The sequence below is a fragment of the Hibiscus syriacus genome, unplaced genomic scaffold (assembly GCF_006381635.1).
Source record: "Hibiscus syriacus cultivar Baekdansim isolate YM2019G1 unplaced genomic scaffold, ASM638163v2 tig00004258_pilon, whole genome shotgun sequence".
Taxonomy (NCBI): Eukaryota; Viridiplantae; Streptophyta; class Magnoliopsida; order Malvales; family Malvaceae; genus Hibiscus; species Hibiscus syriacus.
The window spans coordinates 305,850-332,184 of record NW_024062009.1 but is presented as its reverse complement, the minus strand read 5'-3'; positions in this window follow the sequence as shown (position 1 = coordinate 332,184).

Genomic DNA, 26,335 nt, shown 5'->3' with positions numbered 1-26,335 from the left:
AAAATAATTACCCCACCCATTATTTAGAAATAGCTGCTGTGGTGTTCGCTCTCAAGATTTGGCGTCATTATCTGTATGGAGAAAGATGTTACTTGTATACAGTCCATAAAAGTCTGAAGTACCTGATGACTCAAAAAGAGTTGAATTTGAGGCAACGTAGATGGGTAGAGTTCTTAAAATATTATGATGTGATAATTGACTATCATCCCGGAAAGGCTAACGTGGTAGCAGATGATTTGAGTAGAAAGACGTTTGTAGCTTTACGAGCTATGGACACAAGATTATCTTTAACGGGAGATGGTGGTCTTTGTGCAGAGTTAACACTTAAACCAGCATGGTTGGAACGAATAAGAGAATTGCAAAGTAAAGATGAAACGTGTTTGAAAAGAATTGAGCAAGTAAGGAGCAAATAGATTAAAGACTTTGAGGTTAAGTCAGATGGAAATCTATATTGTAAAGGAAGAATTGTAATACCCGACAATGACGACTTGAAGAAAGAAATATTAACAGAGGCTCATTGCAGTCCGTTAACGATGCACCCGGGTGGAACCAAGATGTATATGGATTTGAAGGATCGATTTTGGTGGCCAAGGATGAAACGAAACATCACCGAATTTGTGTCTAAGTGTTTGATATGTCAACAAGTCAAAGCAGAGCATCAAGTTCCGTCAGGATTATTACAACCGCTTGTCATTCCTCAATGGAAATGGGAAAATGTTACGATGGATTTTGTTTCAGGGGTACCCTCGACTCCGAACAAAAGAGAATCAATCTGGGTAATTGTTGATCGATTAACTAAGTCAGCGCATTTTCTCCCGGTTAGAACAGATTTCTCTATGGAAAAATTTGCAGAGCTGTATATTAGAGAAGTTATTAGATTGCATGGAGTGCCTGTTTCCATAGTCTCTGATCGAGACCCTCGATTCACTTCTAGATTCTGGAAATCTTTGCATGGAGCGTTGGGGACTCGTTTAAACTTTAGTACGGCTTTTCATCCTCAAACTGACGGGCAATCAGAGAGAACTATTCAGATATTGGAAGATATGTTGAGAGCATGGGTAATGAAATTCAAAGGATCATGGGAAAAGTATTTGCCGCTGGCAGAGTTCGCTTACAACAATAGTTATCAGTCTAGTATAAAGATGGCCCCATATGAGGCATTATATGGGAGGAAATGTCATACTCCATTAAATTGGTATGAACTCAAAGATCGAAGTGTTCTTGATCCGGATTTAATTCAAGATGTAGAACAAAAAGTTTGAGAAATTCAGCATAACCTCAAATTGGCCTCTGATCGGCAAAAGTCATATTTTGATCTTAAAAGAAAAGAGATTGAGTTCGAGGTTGAAGATAAAGTTTTCCTTAAAGTATCTCCTTGGAAGAAAGTATTACTTTTTGGTCGGAAAAGAAAAGTTAAGTCCTAGATTCATTGGGCCATATGAAGTTGTTAAGAGAATAGGACCCGTGGCATATCAGTTATCCTTACCACCGGAAATGGAGAAGATCCATAACGTCTTCCATGTGTCCATGTTACGAAGATATAGGTCCGATCCCTCTCACATCATTGCACCAGAACAAGTAGAAGTCCAATCGGATCTGACATATGAAGAAGAACCAGTGAGAATATTGGCTTTTGAAGTCAAACAGTTAAGAAGTAAGACAGTTCCGTTGGTCAAGGTTCTTTGGAGAAATTATAAAGTAGAAGAAGCTACGTGGGAACGTGAATAAGATATGCAACTTCAATATCCCCATCTGTTCGTACAATAAAAATTTGAGGACGAATTTTTTTTGGGAGGGAGATTTGTAACATCCTCCATACTGGGTTAGTGATCAAATTGTGAAATTATAAAATTCAGTAACCAAAGTAGATAAATTGAATAGTTGAAAGATTTAATGGGAATGTTTTGTGTAGGATCAATTAACAAAGAATGAGGAACTAAAGGGGTAAATGAGTCTTTTAGTAGGGGAAATAATTAAATATTAGATGAGGATATTTAAATCCACGTGGAAGGCAAATGAAGAGAACAAAAGTTTCCAGATTTCTCTTCTTCTTCACTTCTTCTTCTCCATCGAGAGACCAAACTAAAGGTGAGTTTTCTTGTTGATTAAATTCTTGATGAACTTAAGGTTTCTTATTGATCCTTAGTTGATAACTAAGCTTAAGGAAAGCTTAGATTATCTTAAAACCATAAGATGAAGAGAATATGAAGAATCAAATAAAGGAAGTAGAAAAGTGAAATCTTGGATTAGAGTTCCTAATAAGAATTAGAAGTGGAATTTGACTTGTCATAAAGCTAACTAAGAAGTATGAGGTGTTAGAATTCAAATTAGAACATGTTGGAATTTGGGTTAGATTCTTAAATTCTACATGGAGAATTGGATTTTTAAGTTTCAAAAGTATGAAATGGATAATAATTAGTTTAAGTAAGATTATGCAAGTTAAGGATATATAAAGAGGGGAAATATAAAGTGTTAAGTAGACTAAGAAGAGATTTTCGTGCTAAAATGACAATTTTGGGCAATGTGCATCGATGCACATTCATTGTGCACCGATGCATCAATGATAAATCCCAGAAATTGTTTAAGGTGCATCGATGCACATGCAGTGCATCGATGCATTAATTTCAAAAGAAAACATCGAATAGGATTTATGCATCGATGCATAAGGAGTGCATCGATGCATCCTCATTAAATACAAACATCGAATATGATTTATGCATCGATGCATGGTGTAGTGCATCGATGCATGGTGTAGTGCATCGATGCATACCTCCAGTAAAAGATGAAAATGGCTTTTCTTTTAGCCTAAGAAATGATAGTTTAGAATATATTAATTAGTATACTGATAAGTATCAATGAATTACTATGTAGATATCGAGCCTAAACAAGTTCCGGAACCATCAACAAGTAGGATCAATCGAGGGAAAGACAAAGAAATCTAGGTGAGTGCATATGCATAGCATGAATATGTATTTTATTCAGTTCTAGACTTGTGATAAGTCTAGATTCAATATTTTGATACATGATAGTATTTCATATTATGATATATGACATGAATCCATACCATATGCATTATGGGACATGAATATGCAAGAAAAAGTTATATGAGTTATGTGATAAAGGTATGAAAATAATATGTCTACGTGATACAAATAAGATAAATTGTGAAAGCCCATGTTATGTAAATGAGAACTATAGGTATAGTTGGCATGCCAAGGGTAGAGGGTCTAAGTGGTCCTTCGGGACATATATATATTCTTTGGAATATGTGTGAGGTCTGGTGATACACATACTTGATCCTTGGCATATGTATATGATTCTTAAGGAATGATATGTGGTCCTTCGGGACATATATGTATTCTTTGGAACATGTGTGAGGTCTGGTGAGACACATACTTGATCCTTGGAATATGTATATGATTCTTAAGGAATGATATGTGGTCATTCGGGACATATATGTATTCTTTGGAACATGTGTGAGGTCTGGTGAGACACATACTTGATCCTTGGCATATGTATATGATTCTTAAGGAATGATATGTGGTCCTTATGGACATTATTATATGGCACTACGGTGCAATTCTACGCGGCACTCCGGTGCAATTCTACGTGGCACTTAGGTGCAATTATATGAGCTGTGGTGACAGCATAATGCACAACCTCACAATACTCACATACCTTAGGTTCTCTGTATGGTACCATGGGCTAATGAACTTACTAAGGCGAACTTATGAATGTGAATTTGATAAGTATATGTGTAAGAAACATGGTTCTGGTTATTGCATTGTTTACATACATCTTATCATTGCAACCCATCTTATTTTGGCAATTACTTTATATTTATCGATATTATTATTATATTGCCTCACTAAGTCGATGACTTAGCGTGTGAGTGTTTCACACGTAGGATCCGATAAAGTAGACGATCGAGGTTAAGCAGCTGGACAACATTACTCCTGCAACTATCAGATCAGAAGTAACTTAATCAGTAGGTCATTTTGTTATGAAAATGGATGTTGGCATGTAACTAAAGAGTTAAGTTGTGTATGCTCTGAATATTTTGGTAAACTTATATTACCATATGTATATTATTGTATTTTTCGTAATATAAGTTCAAATATTTTGCTATTATTTGTAATGAGTTGTGTTTTAAAAGTCAATGTAATATCTCTGACTCGTATCCGGGTTGGATACAGTTTGGGGTTATTACATCCAGAGTAAAAATCTAAATCTTCATGGAACTTAAACAAAGCCCAGAGAACCTCCTAAACTCCTCTAAAACACACTTGAAACCAACAATAGAGTGCACACTAACCTTCACAAAAATCAGTAAATCATCAGCAAAGCTGAGATGCGTTAGGCCAATTCTTTTATATTTAAGATGATATTTAAAAATATCTACAATAGCAGTAGCATCCAACATCTACGAGAGCACACTCATTGTTAGGATAGAGAGGTAAAGAGACAGCGAGTTTTCTTGCCTCACTCCCTCTTACCAAAATAGCCTTCCAACCCTCCATTAATAGATACTGAGAACATCAAATGGACAAAACACACCATAATCTAAATCAAAAACATATCAGGAAAATTATAAGCTCTCAAGATATTTAGCATAAACCCCCAATAAAGAGAGTAAACACCTTCTACAAATCCACCTTTATAGCACAATGAGAAGATAACCCCTTCTTCCCATAACCCCTGACAAGTTGTTGTTCAAAAATGATATTGTCAGATATACTCATTCTCTATACAAATACAGATTGATTTCCCAGGATAATGATAGGTATCCATATGGCCATACGGTTCATAAGCACATTAGTGATGCATTTATAAACTACTTGACAACATGAGATAGGTCAATATTCCTTCACTCTGTTATGATTCTACACCTTTTAAACTAATGTAATAGAGGTAGAATTAAACCCCCTTAGGCAAGTTAAGGAACTAAAGTAAAATTTGATCACCTCCACAACCTCATCACCCACCACATCCCAAGCTATGTGGAAGAAACTTGTACACCCATCAGGCCCCAGAGCCTTCTTGCCATCCATCGAAAACATAGACTCTTAATTTCCTCCCTATTAACATACAAGCTCAAACCTCTTCTTGCAGCATCATCAAGCCTACTTCTAACCATCTCGTTTAGAAATCCAACCAAATGAACAACCACTGAATCATTAGCCTTCCTTAATTATCCTTTGAAATAATACATTATTTCCTCAACAAGCCCACTCCTAGACTCAAGTTGAACCCACCATCAGTGTAAAGAACTCTAATATCATTCAAGTTATTCCTAACCCTCACTATGCAATAAAAGAACTTATAATTCTGATCCTCATATTTCAGCCACAACACCATTGATTTCTGTTTCAGGAAACTCTCTTTAGCAGCCAAAAGAGCCTTGTAGTCAGCAAGCAATTGACACTCCCTTGCCACTATCTCCAAACTAGCAACACCCCATAAATTCCTCATTTGAACCATTTCTAACTCTTGTTTTATTTTTTCCTGAACCCGCAATTACACATCACTTAACATACCATATTTAAAAGTTTAATATGCCCTTTAAACCCCTTAAAATTGAGAAAAAGCCTAGATAAAGGATCACCCTTAACCCATTATCTTCACGAATCAGTCACAAAATCCAAAAACTATGAATAATCAGCCCAAAAATTAAAATACTTAAAGGGCTTAGGCCCAATAACCTTTTGCTTAGTTAAAGCAATCAAAATTGCACAATGATTAGAAACCTCAAGAACAATGAACTTAACATAAGAATGGGGAAAACTAAGGTATCAATTGGAATTCACAATGGCTCTATCAAGCTTCCTACTAAAAATCGGTCCTGTTGATGGTTAAATCAAGAAAAAAAGGCCCAACAAAAGAGTGACCACTCACACCAAGAGCATTGACACGTTATTGGAAATCTTGCACATCCCTCAAAAGTTCCAAACCCCCACTAAACTCAGAGCTTTCATGAGCCTCCAAGATGACATTAAAATCTCCTGCCCATAACCAATGAGCATCCCAATCACCAAACTCAAATCATGTAAATGTCTCTAATGCCTCTTACCCATTCCATTATTCATCCCATAAACAACAGAGAAAAATCCCCTTTCATTCTCATATTCAAACTTCCAAGTAATTCTCAGCTCAGTAGCAGTTACCACATCCAAGAGCCCTCATTTCCCAAATCATACCATTTTGAGCATGCTCATTGTTATTACAGCAGCTCCACCCCTCAAACTATTTTCCAAGGATAACAACACTATTTTTTTGCTTCACCCTTGTCTCCAACAACACAATAACCTCTACCTTCAACTTTAAAATCATACCAAAGATATGCTTTTGCTTAAGAGGACAATTAAAGCCTCTCATATTCTATATCAAACATTGCATTATAGATACATATAAATTACATCTAGAGGTAGCCTGCACCATTAAATGTAACACCCCAACCCGTATCCGACCCGAATACGATTCTAAGATGTCACATCAACTTTTCAAACCATTTTCTTATATCAAATAGAGATATATTAATCTCAATTTAAAACATACTAAATAATTTACATATAACTACTCAAAATATTTACAAAACTATTCAGAGCTTACACAATTTATTCTTTTAAATGCATGCCAACCAGATTTTATATACTAAAATACATACTATTCATTTCTCTTCTGATCTGACCTTTGGTAAGAAGAAACTGACTTGTCTTGCTCCTTAACGATCCATAAGCTCGTCGAAACCTACGTGTGAATCACTCACACGCTAAGTCATAGAATTAGTGAGACATGTAAATACACACATAAATTAAAAAATGCATATACATATCATGTAATACATCATCATACTTGTATACACATTTAAACCATCATTAACATGCTTATCATTACTTATTTTATTATCACTAGTTCTTTTCTTTCATTTGAACATAAACTTGACATAAACATATAATATAAACTCTAATTCACCATAATGCATGAACCATTTCTATTATCATATGATCCTGAATTTATCATTTATACACATCATATAGTACATATACCATTTCACAAATGAACACACATATTGTCATAGCGAGTTCTTTATTATCTTTAAGGCCCATGTATACTTTTGAGAACTCAAGGTATGTGAGTACATAGAGGTTGTGCATATATGCTGTCACCACAGCTCGTATAACTCCCACTAGGGGTGCGTAGAATTTGTCCCGAATGACCACTATGTCCCAAAGAACCACGTAGAACCCTTGATTCTTGGCATGCCAACTATACCCCTAGGTCTCATACACATAACATGGGCATTATTATTTTTGTTATCACACTTTCACTTATTCTTATCATATACAAATATAACCTCATGGCTTATTATTACATATATCGTGTAATACTTACATAGAGTCTCATATCTCCTTATCATGTATTTCATATCACATGTTATGGCTTTCACATAGTCCCATAACTCATGTTAATTAATCACTTATGTTCACATATCACATTCATATAACATTTCTTGTATTCATGTAAACATATATTCAATTATATATGTCCTCCTATAGTTCATATCATTCTTATACAATCACATAATGCAATTATATCATTTAACTTACATAGCATATCATGTAACATTCTAATAGAGTCATATCATTCATCACATGCCTTTAACCTCTAGACACATGCCTTTATTCCTATACATCTACATCATAACACTACATGCTTATGTTCCAATATCCATATAGCTTACAATCGAAATTAGACTTATCACAAGTCTTAATTCCCTTACGTAACCCAATCTTAAAATCATGTACTCAATTGGGTCTCAATGGACACCATCAAATTCATGTTCTTTCTTGCGAATCTTACTTTGACGACCTATCCAAAATTTGTTTTCGTTCGATATCTACACAATCATGTATACATATCAACATTCCAAATACTATGATTCTATCATTGATTTCTTAAGCTATAAGAAAGAGTAAATCACAACTTTCTCTTGTAAGGTATCAGTACCTCTATAGGGGTATCGATACATCCCTTACTGAGGTATCGATACACTGCCTATGTATCGGTACACAAATTACATTTGAAAATTTTCTTTTCAAGGGGGTATCGATACACTTCTTAAGGTATCAGTACCCTTTGAATATCTTCCTGAATTTTACTCTTAAGGTATCGGTACCGGTTGAATGGGTACCGATACCCCTTTGCCCATAAATCACTTTTAAGCCCAGAAATCTACTCTTATTCACCTAAACATTTCATACTATAACCCTATTCATATTATTAACTAAAATATACATACTTAAATCCATTTGTACTCATCTAACACATCTTTACTTTCAAAATTCCATCATCTACATGGAATTCAAGAATCATACCAAAATTTCAATATGTTCTAAACTCATTTCTAATACTTTAGACTTCTTAATCATTCTTATGACAAGTTAAAAATCTCATCAAAACCCTAAAACCCAAACCATATCAACAATTCATCTTAAAAATCATTTTACAAATTCCTTCTTAATTAACTCATCTTATTGTTTTAAGTTATATAAGTTTTCCTTAAGCTTATATGACCCTCAAAGAATAAAACCCAACTTAAAAAATTCAAGAATTAACCAACAAAATTAAAACTCATATTTGAGCTGAAGCTAGCGTGAATGAGAGAAAGAAGGCAAAAAAAGTTTCCAGATAACTCTTCCCCCCACGTGTTACTCTTATATAAAGGGAAAAATATCCTTTAAGCTGAAAAGACTAAATTACCCCTTTAATTTATTCATCTTTGCTATTAAATCCAACATTAAAATTCTTTACTTAAGTTCCTGAACTTTTAACTTATTTCAAAATTGAGCATAAAGTTTTCAAAATTTACATTTTAGTCACCAACTCTGATTTTGGGATGTTACAAATCTCCCCTCCTTTTAAGAAAATTCGTCCTCAAATTTTCATTACACACATTGATAAGAACATATATTCTAATGTTCTCATATTTATTCCTTTACTTAATATTTCATTCTTTTAGTTCTTCAACTACCTTTTTCCCTTATACATTCATCTACTGCCACTTATCATATAAACAGTAACCAGAAATCTCAATCCATCTATTCGAAATCATGAATTAAATTGCTTCATTATTAATCTCTAATTACCTAACCACAATAACAAAATCTTTTGTTCTTATACAAAATCTTTATTTTCTTAGCTATACCACATTTACATAATCAAAATACATCACCATATCCAAATCCACATCATACTTGATTAACTTAGTCTGATATTTTTTTCAAACCTTACAACTCTATCACCTGTACTATTACAACTAGTCAATATGAACTGTTCAGTTTGGGGCACAAGTCCTAATCAACCAATCATATACATAATTTCCCATCGAAATTATCTGAACAATAGTTTACTTAACTTATCAAATCTATATTTATTCTCATACACTATGTAATTTTCGTTGTTCAAACTCAACATTCTAAGTTCCTTTGTCTTATAAACTGATCACCGATATACTTATTCTTAAAATTTTCTTATCAATTCTTAGCTTCACTCAAACATACGAATCCTCACCTCCTTTACTATATCACATTTATATGATCAAAATATACAACTGTATCCAGATGTACTTCATATTTGGTTATCCTAACCTGATAATATCTTAAAATCTTATAACTCTAATACTTTTTTCATCACATAATCTTATTAGCCAACACTAACTCTTTCCATCTAGAATGCAAACCCTTATCATATCCACACTCTTGGTTATACACAGTACTATCCCTTTGTTTCAAATTCATTCATCTTATAAACTTGTCACTGATGCACTTATTCTTGAACTCTTCTACAAATTCTAACCACGTCATTTAATCTTTTAACGTTCTTATGGTGACACTTGTTCACCATATTCTATCTTGTCCACGAAATAACGAAACTACTTCATATCACTTTTCCAATTCAAACAGTGAAGACCTTCTATCACTATTCTGATATAATTTCAACTTTCTAAAATCAACATTTGATCTTATGAGGCCCTTCCTGAGATGTCCGATCTTCATCATGTCTGGCCAGTACAGGTTAATTGCTATCACCATCAGGTTTATCACCTCTCACTTCTTTCGAAACTCTCATAATCATACTTCTATTATAACGTAATAATCTAATTATATTAGCAAGACATCACACTCCTTACACTATCATATCAAAAAAATTCACTTTATGTTGGCATGTACACCATTTTAAAACTCGTTTAACTTCGGTTTAAGCCTAGAATCGGCTAAACCTTAGCTCTGATACCATTAAATGTAACACCCCAACCCGTATCCGACCCGAATACGAGTTCAAGATATGACATCAACTTTTCAAACCATTTTCTTATATCAAATAGAGACATATTCAAACTCAATTTAAAACATACTAAATAATTTACATATAACTACTCAAAACATTTGTAAAACTATTCAGAGCTTATACAATTTATTCTTTTAAATACATGCCAACTAGATTTTATATACTAAAATGCATATTATTCATTTCTCTTCTGATCTGACCTTTGGTAAGAAAAAATTAACTTGTCTTGCTCCTTAACGATCCATAAGCTCGTCAAAACCTACGTGTGAAACACTCACATGCTAAGTCATAGACTTAGTGAGATATGTAAATACACACATAAATTAACAAATGCATGTACATATCATGTAAAATATCATCAGACTTGTATACACACTTAAACCATCATTAACATGTTTATCATTATTTATTTTATTATCACTAATTCCTTTATTTCATCTGAACATATACTTGGCATAAAAATATAATATAAACTCTAATTCACCACAATGCATGAACCATTTCTATTATCATATGATCCTGAATTTATCATTTATACACATCATACAGTACATATACCATTTCACAAAGGAACACATATACTATCATAGCGAGTTCTTTATTATCTTTAAGGCCCATGTATATTTTTGAGAACTCAAGGTATGTGAGTACATAGAGGTTGTGCACATACGCTGTCACCATAGCTCGTATAATTCCCACTAGGGGCGCGTAAAATTTGTATTGAATGACCACTATGTCCCGAATGACCACGTAGAACCCTCGACTCTTGGCATGCCAACTATACCCCTAGCTATCATACACATAACATGGGCATTATTATTTTTGTTATCACACTTTCACTTATTCTTATCATATACACATATAAGCTCACGGCTTCTTATCACATATATCGTGTAATACTCACATAGAGTCTCATATCTCCTTATCATGTATTTCATATCACATGTTATGGCCTTCACATGGTCACATAGCTCATGTCAATTAATATATGTCATCCTATAGTTCATATCATTCTTATACAATCACATAATGCAATTATATCATTTAACATACATAGCATATCATGTAACATTCCAATAGAGTCATATCATTCATCACACATACATACATTCATATATACCACATTTACATATGCACTTAACCTCTAGACACATGCCTTTATTCCTATACATCTATATCATAACACTTCATGCTTATGTTCCAATATACATATAGCTTACAATCGGAATTAGACTTATCACAAGTCTTAATTTCCTTACGTAACCCAATCTTTAAAACATGTACTCACCTGGGTCTCAATGGACACCATCAAATTCTTGTTCTTTCTTGCGAATCTTACTCTGACGACCTATCCAAACTTTATTTCCGTTTGATATCTACACAATCATGTATACACATTAGCATTCCAAATACTATGATTATATCCTTGATTTCTTAAGTTATAAGAAAGAATAAATCCTAACTTTCTCTTGCAAGGGTATTGGTACCCTATAGGGGTATCGGTACATCCCTTACTGAGGTATAGATACACTGCCTATGTATCGGTACACAAATTACATTCGAAAATTTTCTTTTCAAGGGGGTATCGATACACTCCTTAAGGTATCGACACCCTTTGATTATCTTCTTGAATTTTACTCTTGAGGTATCGGTACCGGTTGAATGGGTATTGATACCTCTTTGCCCAAAGATCACTTTTAAGCCCGAAAATCCACTATTATTCACCTAAACATTTCATACTTTAACCCCATTCATATTCTTAACTCAAATATACATACTTAAATCCATTTATACTCATCTAACACATTTTTACCTTCAAAATTCCATCCTCTACATGGAATTCAAGAGTCATACCAAATTTTCAATGTGTTCTAAACTCATTTCTAATACTTTAGACTTCTTAATCCTTCTTATGGCAAGTGAAAAATCTCATCAAAACCCTAAAAAGCAAACCATATCAACAATTCATCTTAAAACTCATTTTACAAATCCCTTCCTAATTAACTCATCTTATTGTTTTAAGCTTATATAAGTTTTCCTTAGGCTTATATAACCCTCAAAGAATAAAAACCAACTTAAAAATTCAAGAATTAACCAACAAAATTAAAACTCACCTTTGAGCTGAAGCTAGCGTGAAGGAGAGAAAGAAGGCAAGAAGTGTTTTCAGATAACTCCTCCCCCCACGTGTTACTCTTATATAAATGGGGAAATATCCTTTAAGCTAAAAAAACCAAATTACCCCTTTAATTCATCCATCTTTACTATTAAATCCAACATTAAAATTCTTTACTTAAGTCCCTACACTTTTAACTTATTTTGAAATTGAGTACAAAGTTTCTAAAATTTACATTTGAGTCATTAGCTCTGATTTTGGGATGTTACAATCATCCTACTACCATTATTTTTACCCAGATAGAACTGTTTGCCCTACTTTGGCTCCTTAACCAATTTAGAAACTCCAGCAGCAACAACCCTCTACTTCTTAAGAGGAGTGGTAGAGCCCTCAACCTCCACCCCAACAACAGCCTCTCCAAAATAGCAAACCTATTAGCAGAGCTCCGAGCCTTCCCTTTGCTTAACCCAACATCATCCTTAAGAACCTTTAGTTTATCCCTATTAAACTTTCCCTTATGACTATTAACCTCATCCACCCCACACATAGGAGACACTTTCTTACCCTTACCATTACTCCCTACTACCAACTCCAACTGCTTAACCTCACTACCTGCAGACACCTACTCAACAGCCTGAATTCCTAAGGAATGATTGACCATAGTCATTTCAAACACCTGTTCATCAGCCTAAACATTCCCTAAGGAAAAAACAACCCCATTCAAAGAGCCTTACAAAACCTTTTACTCTCCAGAACCATTCCTAGGGTATGACTTCAACACATGTCCAAAAACCTAACACGCATAACACTTCTAAGACACCTCAACAGCCACACTCACTTGTTCTCCATTCCTTAATATCACTGTAACCGAATTGGGAACCTTCTATATAGCTACCACCTCAATGCAAACCTTTGCATAAGCTAATCAAGACTTCACAACCGTAATACGATCCGTATACAATGATTTCCCTAACGCACTTGCAATGTAACTAATACCCACTTGTGTGTACAGTTCCAAAGGGATACCATACAATTGCACATATAGAGGAAACCTATCAAGGCTAAACTCAAGAGACTTTATACCCGGCTCCCATTTCCTAACCTCCAAGGGCATATTTTGAACATGCCAAGGTCCATGTTCAAGGATCTAATCCCTAAACTCATCAGAACTAAACTGAACAATATAAATATTTCTGCTTACAGGCTTAATAGAAACTTCCCCCAATTTGCCCCACAAAATCCATAATAACTTTTGTAGAGCCCCAAAGTTGGGAACCTTATCAACGAATTGTAGAACCAAAGAATGTTTCCATATCTATTTGTCTTCATTAAAAACCTCCTCAATGGGCGACACCACAATCGAGCCCTGATTGCAAACTGACATAAATAAATCCAATCTCTACTTCATACTAGAGTCGAACAATTTCCCCCAATCAAGTGCCCTAGAAAACTCATTCGCACGCGTATAATCACCCATCTCCACTGTCGTAACCGTTTTTCGCCCCTAGGGAAAAGACCGATACCGACTCGGGCTTTTCTCTTTGAAAATTGTTTTGAAAGGTGAAGAGTCGCCACCAATCATTTAAGGTGCGATTGGAACACCATAAAAATTATATGATTTTAATAAAACATTTTGTTTTTATCAAAATACCAAGTTTTGAGTTCTGCGAAAATCCAGAAATCAGGTTCGGGAGTCAATTACGCGTGGGGAAGGATTAGCACCCCGACAAGCGCCCAAAAATTGGTACCTAGTTGATTACCCTATATTTAAAATCAGAAATTTGGAGTTCGGTCTTTATTTAATTTAAAAATCATTAAGGATGCAAAGTTGAAAATGGTATTCGTTTATCGAGACCAATAGCATTTGCCCCCGAGCATGAATGCAGGAGATCAACTATTGTGCCTAATAACCGAATATTGCCTCTTTTTAAAAAACATGATGTGATTTCGAAAAGGATGTTGACTTATTCAAGGAATTACTAGTAGTCACCCCCTGAGCACGATCGCGGGAGATATACTATTAATTTCTTAATAAGTGAACAGTGCCTTAGATTTGTAAAAACAATGCAATCAAACAAAATTTTATTTGTCCTAATTAAACTAAAAGTAAATTAAGACATTTTCTAACTTAAAGTGTCAAATTATGAAAATTAAGGAACCTAATAGCTCAAATTTAAAATATAGGCTCTAGTATTAAAGTTTAATGATATATATTAAGATGAATTAAATATTCATATATTATAAATTTTCTTTTTATAATTTTAAAATGATCGAGTATTACCCTTAGTCAATTTATTTCGATTTGAGTCAAGTAATGCTCGTGAGGATAACATACTATTCATGTAAAAATTGTCATGTACTCAAATAAATGTTTGAACCTAAAAATAATACAAAAATAATACATGCACCTGTAAATACGAATATATATATACTTTATAAACATGCTAGTGGATTCCCAATATTTTAAAATGGTTAAATTTATGTATTTTGCAGGCATTAAAATATGTAATAAATATCTACAATGCTTTTTCATGTAACTTGAAGAAGAATGTCTATCGCATTATGCCTAGTGTATGCATGAAATATTGATACAAAAAGAAAAAAATCAAGTTCTATTTAATATTTAAATACACGTAGATATACAGCTACACAAACACCATATAATACCTTAGATGAAATAAACGTTTCAAATATATTAATAACTATACATGAGTGAAACAAAACACATCACTAGTAGTTCATATCACACTCACACATGCAAATAGATATTTTCGATTATCAAGGACGAAAACAGGAAATAACAAAGACAAGCAAACCAGAATGCAAGATATTAAATAAATGAAATGAGCCTACTGTAGGACGAAATTGAGAACTAAGGAAAATGCAAGTCAAATGTAGAAAGTAAGAAAAATGGAAGGAATTAAAAATGAGGATTAAAATACAACATACATAAAACCTGATGGCAAAATAAAATTTAAAGCACCTTGATTTTAGGACTAAAATATAAGGCGCGTAACATACATAGTCAAAATTAGAAATCAAGAAGCCTCGATTTGAGGATTAAAATGAATTAAAGCAAATATGGGCATGGCTCCTGTAGTAATAAACCCGCGCAATCTGACCACTCCCAAAATGTTGCCGTTTCATCAAGCTAATAAATAGAATATATGGGGTAAAATTAAACCCCAGCCTCACTTAGTACCCTCTGCGCCGTTCCTCTCAACTCTCATTCTCTTCTTCATCTCTTCACTTCCTCACGCTCTCTTCGACAGCCACCTTCAAAACCCATCAGAACCAAAGACGGTCACCATAAATCGATGGCCATTTTCACTCTGATCTCCCCCTAGCACGACTGAAAGGTCCAAATAACCAACCTAATTGACTTAAAAAACCTTATTCTCCCTTCTAGATCAAAGAATCTGAAACTAAAACCTATTAAATCAAACTCTAAACTCTATGAACGTCTCTCAAAGCATGGGAACTTCCATCTCCGGTGACTTTAAACTTCTCAATCGCTCATCTCTTCCACTCCGATCGACGCTTCCTCTCTACTCCAATGAAACTCCAAACATCGTAAGTTAAATAGATCTCATTTCTATTTCATTTTTATTTTAAAATCTCAACCGATGAGAGCTAACCCAAATATACTACAGGCGAGGTTCCAAAGGACAAGAAAAATCGACTTATTTCCAGCCACGCGAACTACTCTGATGGTTTTAAGATCTACAAAGAACTTGCATAAACAAGATAAAACACTAAAACATCTCTACTTGAATGTTCATTTTTATTTGATTTTATTTATCTCTTAAGCTCGCAAATAAATTAATGGAAGCCGACTCTTTCATGCCTTGAATTCCAGCAGCTAAACCAACATGGAAACTGTCGTTCATCGGCGACAGTAACCTCAGCAAAGTGTGGTAAGTTCCCGTAAGGGAACCCGAACGTCTCAGGTAAATAAAATCATGCCTTCTCCCCTTTATGCTTTTATTATTTGTACACTTAAATACAACTAAAAAAACAATATAGAAGGGCTTTGGAAATAACAAAATATGAAATTTCTTTAATGCTATTTGCTTGGTTATCACAAATGGTTATGACATTAGTTTTCTTCAATTTCCTTCGGTCGAATGGCTGCCATGGGTTTTTATCATTTCAATCGAATGGCTTGTGGTAAAATTAGTTGATAATGTATACATGGCTATAGGTTACTGGTGTCGATTTTTCATATTACTGCTTTTGACCAGTGCTCATGCTTATATATCACTGTCGTCTTTTAAAGAAATAAAAATATAAAATGAAACAATAACGTATTCACATTGGAATTATTTCAAATTAAAAAAATAGAAAATAAAATATAGTAGAAATAAATTGAAAACCTTAAAGATGTTTCCTGCTTGATATTGCTTCTGTCGAAGAGAATAATGGAAAACTTTTACAAATTTATCTCTTTTGACTAAGAAATTCCTTGTCTCTGAGTGTTTTTTTTCTCTGTTCTTGATTCCTAATTCCTTCCTCCTTTTTTATGGCCGAGAGAGCCCCCTTTTCTAGGTAGTAGAAACCTCCCTCGTTACAATTTTTCTTCACCTAATCCCTTTGTCTTTCTTTCCTTTTTTCTTCATTGCTTTATTTGGTAAAATGATAATGGGTTTAGGTGAAAATAGGTTGGGATTTGTCTTTGACTTTGGTGGCTGATTTGTTTATGTTTTGTCGTTGTGTGCAGATTTGGTGGCGAGAATGGCGTGCGGCGCTGGTAGCTTGCTTCGCTAGGTCTCGGCCCAGTCATGGCATCGGCTGGAAACTGGAAGGACTGTTGGCGGCTTGGTGTTAATTTAGAGTTCAAATTCGGGCCTGGTTCGGGTATTCGAGTTGATTTTCTGGGCTCCGAGATTTGTTGTAATCTGAGTTTGTAAATTGGGCCTGCAAATATAAATTAATAATTAATAATAATAATAATATATTTTTAGGACGAAAAAATGAGTGTCAACATCCACAATCAAACCAGAACAAGAAAAGAACTATTAAGAAAGAGAAAAAACCCCAAATTAAAAAAACAAATCTGAGAACCATTCTCGCACCCTTTGCTAGAGAAAATATTAAATGGTTTCATCGTTTAATCTATAGTTTAAAATTATTATATTTATAAAATTACTATTTTTTAAATTACAAGAAAGCTTCAAATCTGTAAAAATTCTAAATCTCTAACCTTAACCTCCCTTACCTGCCACGACTACCATCATCACTGCCGCCCTTTCCATCTCTCTGGTTGGTTGTCGTCTCACTTGTCCTCGTGTCCGTCGTTGGATTACTTGGGTGTCGTGATTTTGAGGGTTTAAGTTTGCCAGATATGCAGTGTTGGATCATGATTTTATTGTTTCCTTCATCAGAGATGAGTCGTTTATGGTCGGATTTGACTTGTCTTAGGGTAGAGGTTATGGTTGAGGTCCGATCGACATCAAACAGAGATGATTGATATGGGTTTAGGGATTGAAATTAAAGTTTTCAAAGTTTTTAGTTTTTAGTTTTTTAAAATTTTGGGTTTTTTTAAAAAAAGAATATAGCTTTATTTATTTATTTAAAATATTTTTTTAAATTATTAGAACGTGACACGTGTCATTTAACGGTGGAATTTAACGGTCGTTACGACCCGAACACCAAAGTGATAACTTTTGTGACGTTAGACCTAGATGATTCAAAAAAAGAGTTTAGATACCTATTTGGAAAAAATGATATAATTTAAACACTTATTTTATAATTAAGCATATTGTTTAGTACGTTAGTTCACTAGATCTTGCTCGTTAATTTAAACATGTCCCTTTTTTACGTGTGTGAATGATGATGAGTTTTAAGTTTGGTCCCCACATCCAAAATCCAACATGAGTCTGGTCCTTTGGTCATAGAAAATCTCTTTTTCTCAACTTAAACTGTGCAAGTTAAAGCCCCAGAATCTAACTGTCGGCAATTTTTATATGTACTCCGGACATCACATTTTACTTCCTTTTGATTTTATGTTTCAATATTCACATTAAGGATGTGAAAATTGAATTAGGAAGTGCAATTCAAATCGTTAAGGTTCATATAATTACGTTTTTATTTTTATATTATTAGAATATATTCTCGTTATATTTCATAAAATTAAAATAATGACTGAGTGAGTTTTTTCATTTTAGCTATTAAAGTAATCAAAATAAAAATAAAATGACTACTAAGAGTAAGGGGTGGTCATGGTCGGTTAACCATACTGTTTAGCCTAAATGATCAATTAACCGTTATAATAGTTACTAAATTTTGTTAATCGTAACCTAACCATTATGAAACAGTTAATCGTTAACGGTTAACTGTTATTAATGATTCGGTTATAGTTTAACCGTAGGTTAACCTAATACAAATTTTTTCAAACATAATACAACCAGGTCCATTCTTAGAATTTTGTGACCATCAGACGAATTAAAAAATTAGGCTCCTAATCAAGGATTTAAATTATAATTTATATTGGTGTCTTCGGCCGAGTTGTGTTATCTCTTTTGCAGACATAACGGATGATATTGCGGTCATTGCAAGTATCGTGGTTGTGGATTTTTGATAGCATATGCTATTGTGAATGTAACGATTGTGGATATCGTAATTTCGGTCGATGTCGTTGCTATTGCATAACAGTCATTGTTCTAGCTACATACCGTTATTTAAGTAATTGTTCCTAATAACAAGTGTTGAAAAAAAAATTTTAAGGACAACTCCATAAATAACAAGTACCAGAAAAATAGGTCCCTAAAACAATTAAAAAAAAGTAAATTTTCAGAGTATTCTCATATTGAAAAATATTGAAAAAATAGACCTCCAATAAAAAGTACCGAAAAAATTGGAATTATTATAACAAACAAATATTAGAAAAGAAATTGATTTTTAAAAGTATGTCCTAATAATAAATATTGAAAGTTTTGGACCCTTATAATAAGTATTAAAAAAATTGAGCATTTAATGACAAATGTTAAAAAACATTGACAAAAAATTGGACACTTATACAAATATTAGAAATAAATAAATAATAAGATTAGACCCCTAATAATAAATATTAGAAAAAATTTAGCCCACAATAATAAATATTGAAGAAAAATTAAACTCTTAATAACAAGTATTAAAAATAAAGGAAAATTACACGTTTAGTATTTAAACTATCAGTTTATGCCCGTTTTAGTACCTAAATTTTCAATTTTGAAAACCTACCTAAATTTTAGTTTTTATTTAATTTTAATACCCCAACCATTAAAAACTTTATTTTTTTTGTTCCATTTTATTATCACATTCAAAATTTAACATTAAGTTTTGAAAATATTAAAAGTTTAGGTAATAAAACGGATCAAAACTGATAGATTAGATACCGGGTGCTTTAAGTTTTTAACGGTGGAGTACTAAAATGAAATGAAAACTAAATGTTAGGTATGATTTTGAAAAAAAATAAAATTTAGGTACTAAAATGAATCAAAATGATAGTTTACTTACAAAATGTTTAATTTACCCTAAAAATAATCGAAGCCCATAACTAATAAAAATTGTTTTTACAAGTATAATATGGGTGAATTCACGAGATAATGTTCTCGATTTTTTTTTTCACGATATGGTGCACATCCCAGATTAATTGCTGGAATGGGGTGAATTCTACAGTGATCGCCATAGGACGCCATGCAATCCAGGCGACCTTGGAGGACGCCATGCAATCCAGGCGACATACGGGGTGACATACGAGGGTGACATACGAGCCATATACGAGCCATACGAGCCAATGGGGAGCATGCAACGAGCCATATACGAGCCATACGAGCCAATGGGGAGCATGCAGGAATAGAGAGGTCGCCATGCAGCCTAGGCGACCTTGTAGGTCGCCATGTAGTCCCGGCGACCTTGTAGGTCGCCATGTAGTCCCGGCGCCATTCCCATCATCCATGCACATGCACAGCCACATAGATTCCTTCACGTGCTCCCCGCTGCATGCCTACAGCTCCCAATGCATGCATGTGAACCATTTGAGCCAATGCATGCATGTGAACCATTTGATTATTGGTACAATAATTGAACCATTGCTGCGTGAAATCAGCTGATGATATCATAGCTGCAATTGTACAATTATTGGTGAAATAATTGAGGCAGCCGGTTATAAAAGAAAGAAAGAAAGGGAGAAGAGATTGCAGAAGAAAGGGAGAAGAGATTGCAGCCGAGAAAGAAAGAAAGGGAGAAAGGAAAGAAAGAAAGGGAGAAAGGAAAGTAAGAAGAAGAAAGGGAGATAAGGTAAATTTTTTTATATTTAAATTAGTTTATTATTATAAATTTTTAATTTGTTAGTTTAGGGTTTAGGGTAAAACAAAAAGCAGTTAATTAGTTTGTTAGTTTAGGGTTATATGATTGTTAGTTTAAGTTATAGTATACATAAATTAAAAATTATTTAATTAGTATATGTTTGATAGTTATATAGTTAAAAAATAATTAATTAGTTTGTTTTGTTAATAGTTAGTTATATAAAAAAATTATTTAATTAGTTTGTGTTAGTTAAATAGTTAAGTTATATTTGTTTGTTGAATTTATATTATATAAAAAAATAGTTAGTAAGTTTATTAGTAGTATATTATAATGAAAAAATAGTTTATTAGTTAGTTTTAGTTATATAAAAGAATATTTTATTAGTTGTTTAAGGGTTTAGCGTTTACGTTTAACTTATATTTTAAAAAGTTTAGTTTGTTAGTTTATTAGTTTATTATATTATAAGTTATTATATTAAAGTTTAGTGTTGTAAATTAGTTAGTTAGTTTATATTAGATTATATTAAATGATTTTTTAAATATTGTTGTTTAATTTTTTTTACAGATTCATTCTAATGGCTGACCAAATTCCACTGTTGAGGCTTGACAATGAACATATTTCAAGTCATTTGGGAATAATGGTGAATAAAATATTTGTTTAATGAATTATAATTAACAAATATTTGAATATTATTTTATGATTGTGATAATTTTTTTGAAATATTTAATTGTAGGAGGACGAGCAGCGAGTCCTTCGTCTTCGACTACATAAAGTGCCCAAGCCACACCCACTAATAGAAGAAAATTTGCAAGAGGCTGGATTTTGGTATATAACATTTGTGCGAGATTACAAGTAGGCGGAAGCATTCATCAACATAAGTGTATGCGCTTACACCAGCATACATACATGCAGCGACTGCATGAGCACATGGATATTTCCATGCCTGAAAACGACCACAATCACACCATTTGTGTCGTAAATCAACTCTAAATGTTTGGTCTTCTCCTCCGATGTTACGACGTATGCACGACACGACAAAAGTATGACCAACTTGGTCGAAATTATGAACAACCATTGATGTTGCCAATCGCTCATTTGCTTCCATTGATTCCACCACTTGATGATATTTCCATTGATGTTCGGGAATCTGTATGTCGGCTCCTCAAACTGACTATATAAAGCCATTTCAGATGGATTTTGAGCCACACCTCTTGATGACCTAGGAACATCACATATGTTACGCACATCAACAAATAATTCAATAACTGCTATATTGGTTGACTCATGTAATCCAACCATGGTTCCAATATCATCATCTTCTTCAAGTGGAACTGCAGCATATCTGACTGGGTTAGAGCATATCATAAACCTATACCTCAAACCATCAACTGCAGCTCGAATTTTTCTTTCTATCTTATGCTTCATTTCTATAAATGTGATGTCTTTTTTGAACATCATATTTATTGGTTTTTCAGACTGAAAAACTACTCCGACCTCATTTTCCATAATCTGTCCATTATAATGGACAATCGTGAAAAAGTTGCTGCTCATTTTCTCTACAAATAAAAAAATAAATTAATTTAGATTAAAAAATTAGATAAGATAATTTCATAAATTATTAAATATAATATAATATACTATTATATTAATGATCAAATAAAATTTATTATTTAACTTGATTGATTGCTTACTAATAAACCTAATAATGATTTGATAATTACTATTAATCTAATGATTTGATATTTAATGATTTAATAATAATATGATTTAGTCATAATCACTAATAATTATTTATTATAAATATTTAATGATTTAGATTTGATACTAATCATTTAGTAATTATTACTAATAATAATGATTAGTTTGATAATATTTTTTATTTTTTAAAAATATCAAACAAATTTGTTAGGCAAAACTGTCGAGATAATGTTCTCGAAATAATTATTTCGCGAGATAATGCGTTGTCCGGATTATTTCATTCAATTAATTTTTACTTCTTACTAATATACACATACAATGTAAATTAAACAAAATATTTTTAAAACAATACTAAATATTTTTAAACACAATATTTTTTAAAACGGAAATTATCTCGCACAAATTAGTTTATATAATCTAATATAAACTTACTAACTAACTAATTTACACATACACAACAACAAAAAATTGACAACAAAAAAATAATAAATTACTCACGTCTTTATGCCTTCTTCCTTTACTTTCTTTTCCTGCCTTGTTTCTTTCTTCGAATCAATCTGTACGTGGGCAAATATTGTGAAATAATGTCCTGTATGTGTAAACAAAATATTTATTTAAACAACAATAGCTCCCACAAATTAATTTTATATAATCTAATATATTATAATATACCTTAAACTAATAAACTATTTCTTTATTATAATATAAATTAGTTAAAATAACAAACTAATTAAGCACTAATTAATTTTTTTATAATATAACTTCAACTTCAACGAACAACCTAATATACGTTTAAAGACACTAACAAATTAATTAATATTTTTTATATTTAATAACTTAAACTAAGAAACTAATTAACTAATTTTTTATATAATATAATATATAACTTAAACTAATAAACTAATATAATATAACTTAAACTAACAAACTAATAATTTATACTAACAAACTAATTAACTAGATTTTAATTTTACCCTAAACCCGAAACTAACAAACTAATAATTTCATATAATAAACTAAATTAAACAATAAAAAAAATTACCTCACGAACTATGTTTGAGCCTTTATCTTCTTTTCTTCTTCTTCCTTTTCTTTCTCTCGGCAAAGTTTATATGTGCTGGTTCTGCTTGTGCTTCTACCCTAAACCCCATATCCTTTATATAAAGCAATTGAGCGTTGGACAGAGTCATTAAATTTGATTGTTGAAGCAAATAATATTAGCATTGTCGTCTAACTATTGAGCATTGAAAGGCTGACAGCTAAATTAACGCTGCAATAACGCAACTATAGTTGCAACACATACAGCTACGGGTGCAGGAATCTCTCAGCTATGATGCAACGCATGCATGCAGCTACAGCAGCTACAGGACCAGACCTTGGTCGCCGAGACTCCATGGCGACCTACCTACCACGCCGCCGTGACCTACACCGTTCAATGTGCATGGCCATGCACAGTTCCCACGTCCCATGCACAGCATGCATCTGCATGGCCATGCACAGTTCCCACGTCCCATGCACAGCATGCATCCCCTCCCCCATGCATTCCCACGTCCCATGTTGATTGCATGGCGACCTTTGCAAAATACACACAGGGCGCCCGAATGCCATGGCGACCTTGGAGGTCGCCCGGATTGCATGGCGACCTCCAAGGTCGCCTGGATTGCATGGCGTCCTATGGCGATCACTGTAGAATTCACCCCATTCCAGCAATTAATCTGGGATGTGCACCATATCGTGAAAAAAAAAATTCGAGAACATTATCTCGTGAATTCACCCAGTATAATATATTATAAAATATCTAGGCCTTGGGTAGGTGTCTATCCTGTCCAATCCCAAATACAACCTGAAATATAATATGAAAGTTTCAAAATTTCATAAAATTTATGATAGTAGAAATGTATATATTTGTATAACTCTTATTTATTTGTAGATGTATTTTATTTTTATAGAAACATATATTAGAAGTTATATTCATTTTTTTAAATTTAAAATCAAGTATTTCTTTCATCCGTATTTGATTTATTGTACTCCAATATAAGATAAACATGATAACTAAAAATAGGAAGAGACCATTTGATTTTATTTTTAATTTTATTCTCTAAAAATATAATTAATTAATTAATTTATTAACGGTTAACCTATAGTTAACCATTTATCAAAATTCATAATTATAATTATAATCATTCAATGACAATTTTAAATGTTTGATTAACTGAAATCATTTATTTTGAATGATTCAATTAATTAACCTATAAAATGTGATGATTTCACCGGTTAACAAATACGGTTTAATTTGAGCATCCCTAACTAAAAGGATGTATGTGATTATTATGACACTAACAAAAAAAAGTTAATATTTAATTTAATCCTTAAATTATAATTAAAGAATCAATTTAGCTATTTTAACAGTTTCTTTTACCTATCATCTAGAAGGAAAAAAAATTAACAATCGTAAAATATTTATTTTTCTTAACCAAGTTTCACCTTAACTATTCAAATGTAGACCTTTTTCTCCATAGCCAACTCCCTCTATTCATCTTCAGCATCAACAAGAGGTGAATCTACAATAATTTTATGTTAAATGAATAAACTTATAATATTCTAAGATAAAAAAACTTATAACATATTAGAACTAAAAATAGATTTATCAATAAAAAATATTTAAAATTTTAAATGAGCATCATCCCTTTTGATATTCGATCCATCCTTCACATCATGTAATAAATTACTTAAGCAACTGAGGAAATTTAATAAGTGTTTTCATGACACAAACTTTAAAATTAAAAACTACCTTGGTCATTTGTTTGCTAAATTGTTGCCCTGTGGCAGGCTGGCAGCCATTTGTGGTGCTTTCATGAGGTTGATGAAGAGTTTAATAACTTGAGCACTCTTGGACAGATGACCAACAGAGTGGGCACTGGGCAACAGATGATCTTACACCGCGAGTTTATAGTTAACTCGAAATGGCATAAATCTTTCATTGAGATTCAGCAATCAACCATCTTTGTCCTTATCACAGAAGCACAAAGAATGCTCCATAAGATTCACGTCAAAGGTTGAATCCACTGGCACATAAAGGTGTAGACTATGGAGAAGAAAGTCAGAAGAGTTCAGGCGAAACTTAGTTAAGAAAAATCTATGTTTTCATATTTTTTAAAAAACTTTTCTAGAATCATTGTTAAAAAAATTGTTAAAAAACTTTTTTATTGTTAAAATGCCATATTAGGTGACTTTTTAAAAATTTAATGAAAAAAAAAATCTTAAACTTTAGTTGTCATGGATGTAATTTACCCATCTATATCAATTGTTAAAAGAGAAAACCTTTTTTTAAAGTAAAAAGAGAAAACTTTGAGTGGATGAATTTATCCTTATTTATAAAAGAGACCATTTTAAAAGTTTAAATTTGTTAAAAAGATATTTTCAATCTATATGGGATGATTACAAGTGATATTATTTGTTTTAGAGATTTCTAATCATTTGATAATGAAAGCTCAAATACTCTGTAATCGTTGGTGTTCAAATTCGGGACCTCTAGAAATAATAATCATTCCTTTTAATCACTGAGATAATTTAATTCGTGTAAATTTATTAATCATTTTCAACTCTACGTTCTTTTAAAAGAAAATGGTTGTTTTTGCAAGACTTTCCTAACCCTAAATACCACCTAATTTAATTATTTAATTATTTTTTTCATTTATTCACAAGATAAGAGAAGAAAAGGGTTTTTGAGCCCAATATACAGCCCGAAAATTTTTATGCAAAATTAGACTGTGAGACTTTTAATTTGAGATGTATGATATTTTCTAGAATACAAGGGAAATTCGTCACCTCAAGGAGACGAGTTCCTATGCATAATATTATTATATTTTGTGTGTATTATTTAATTAA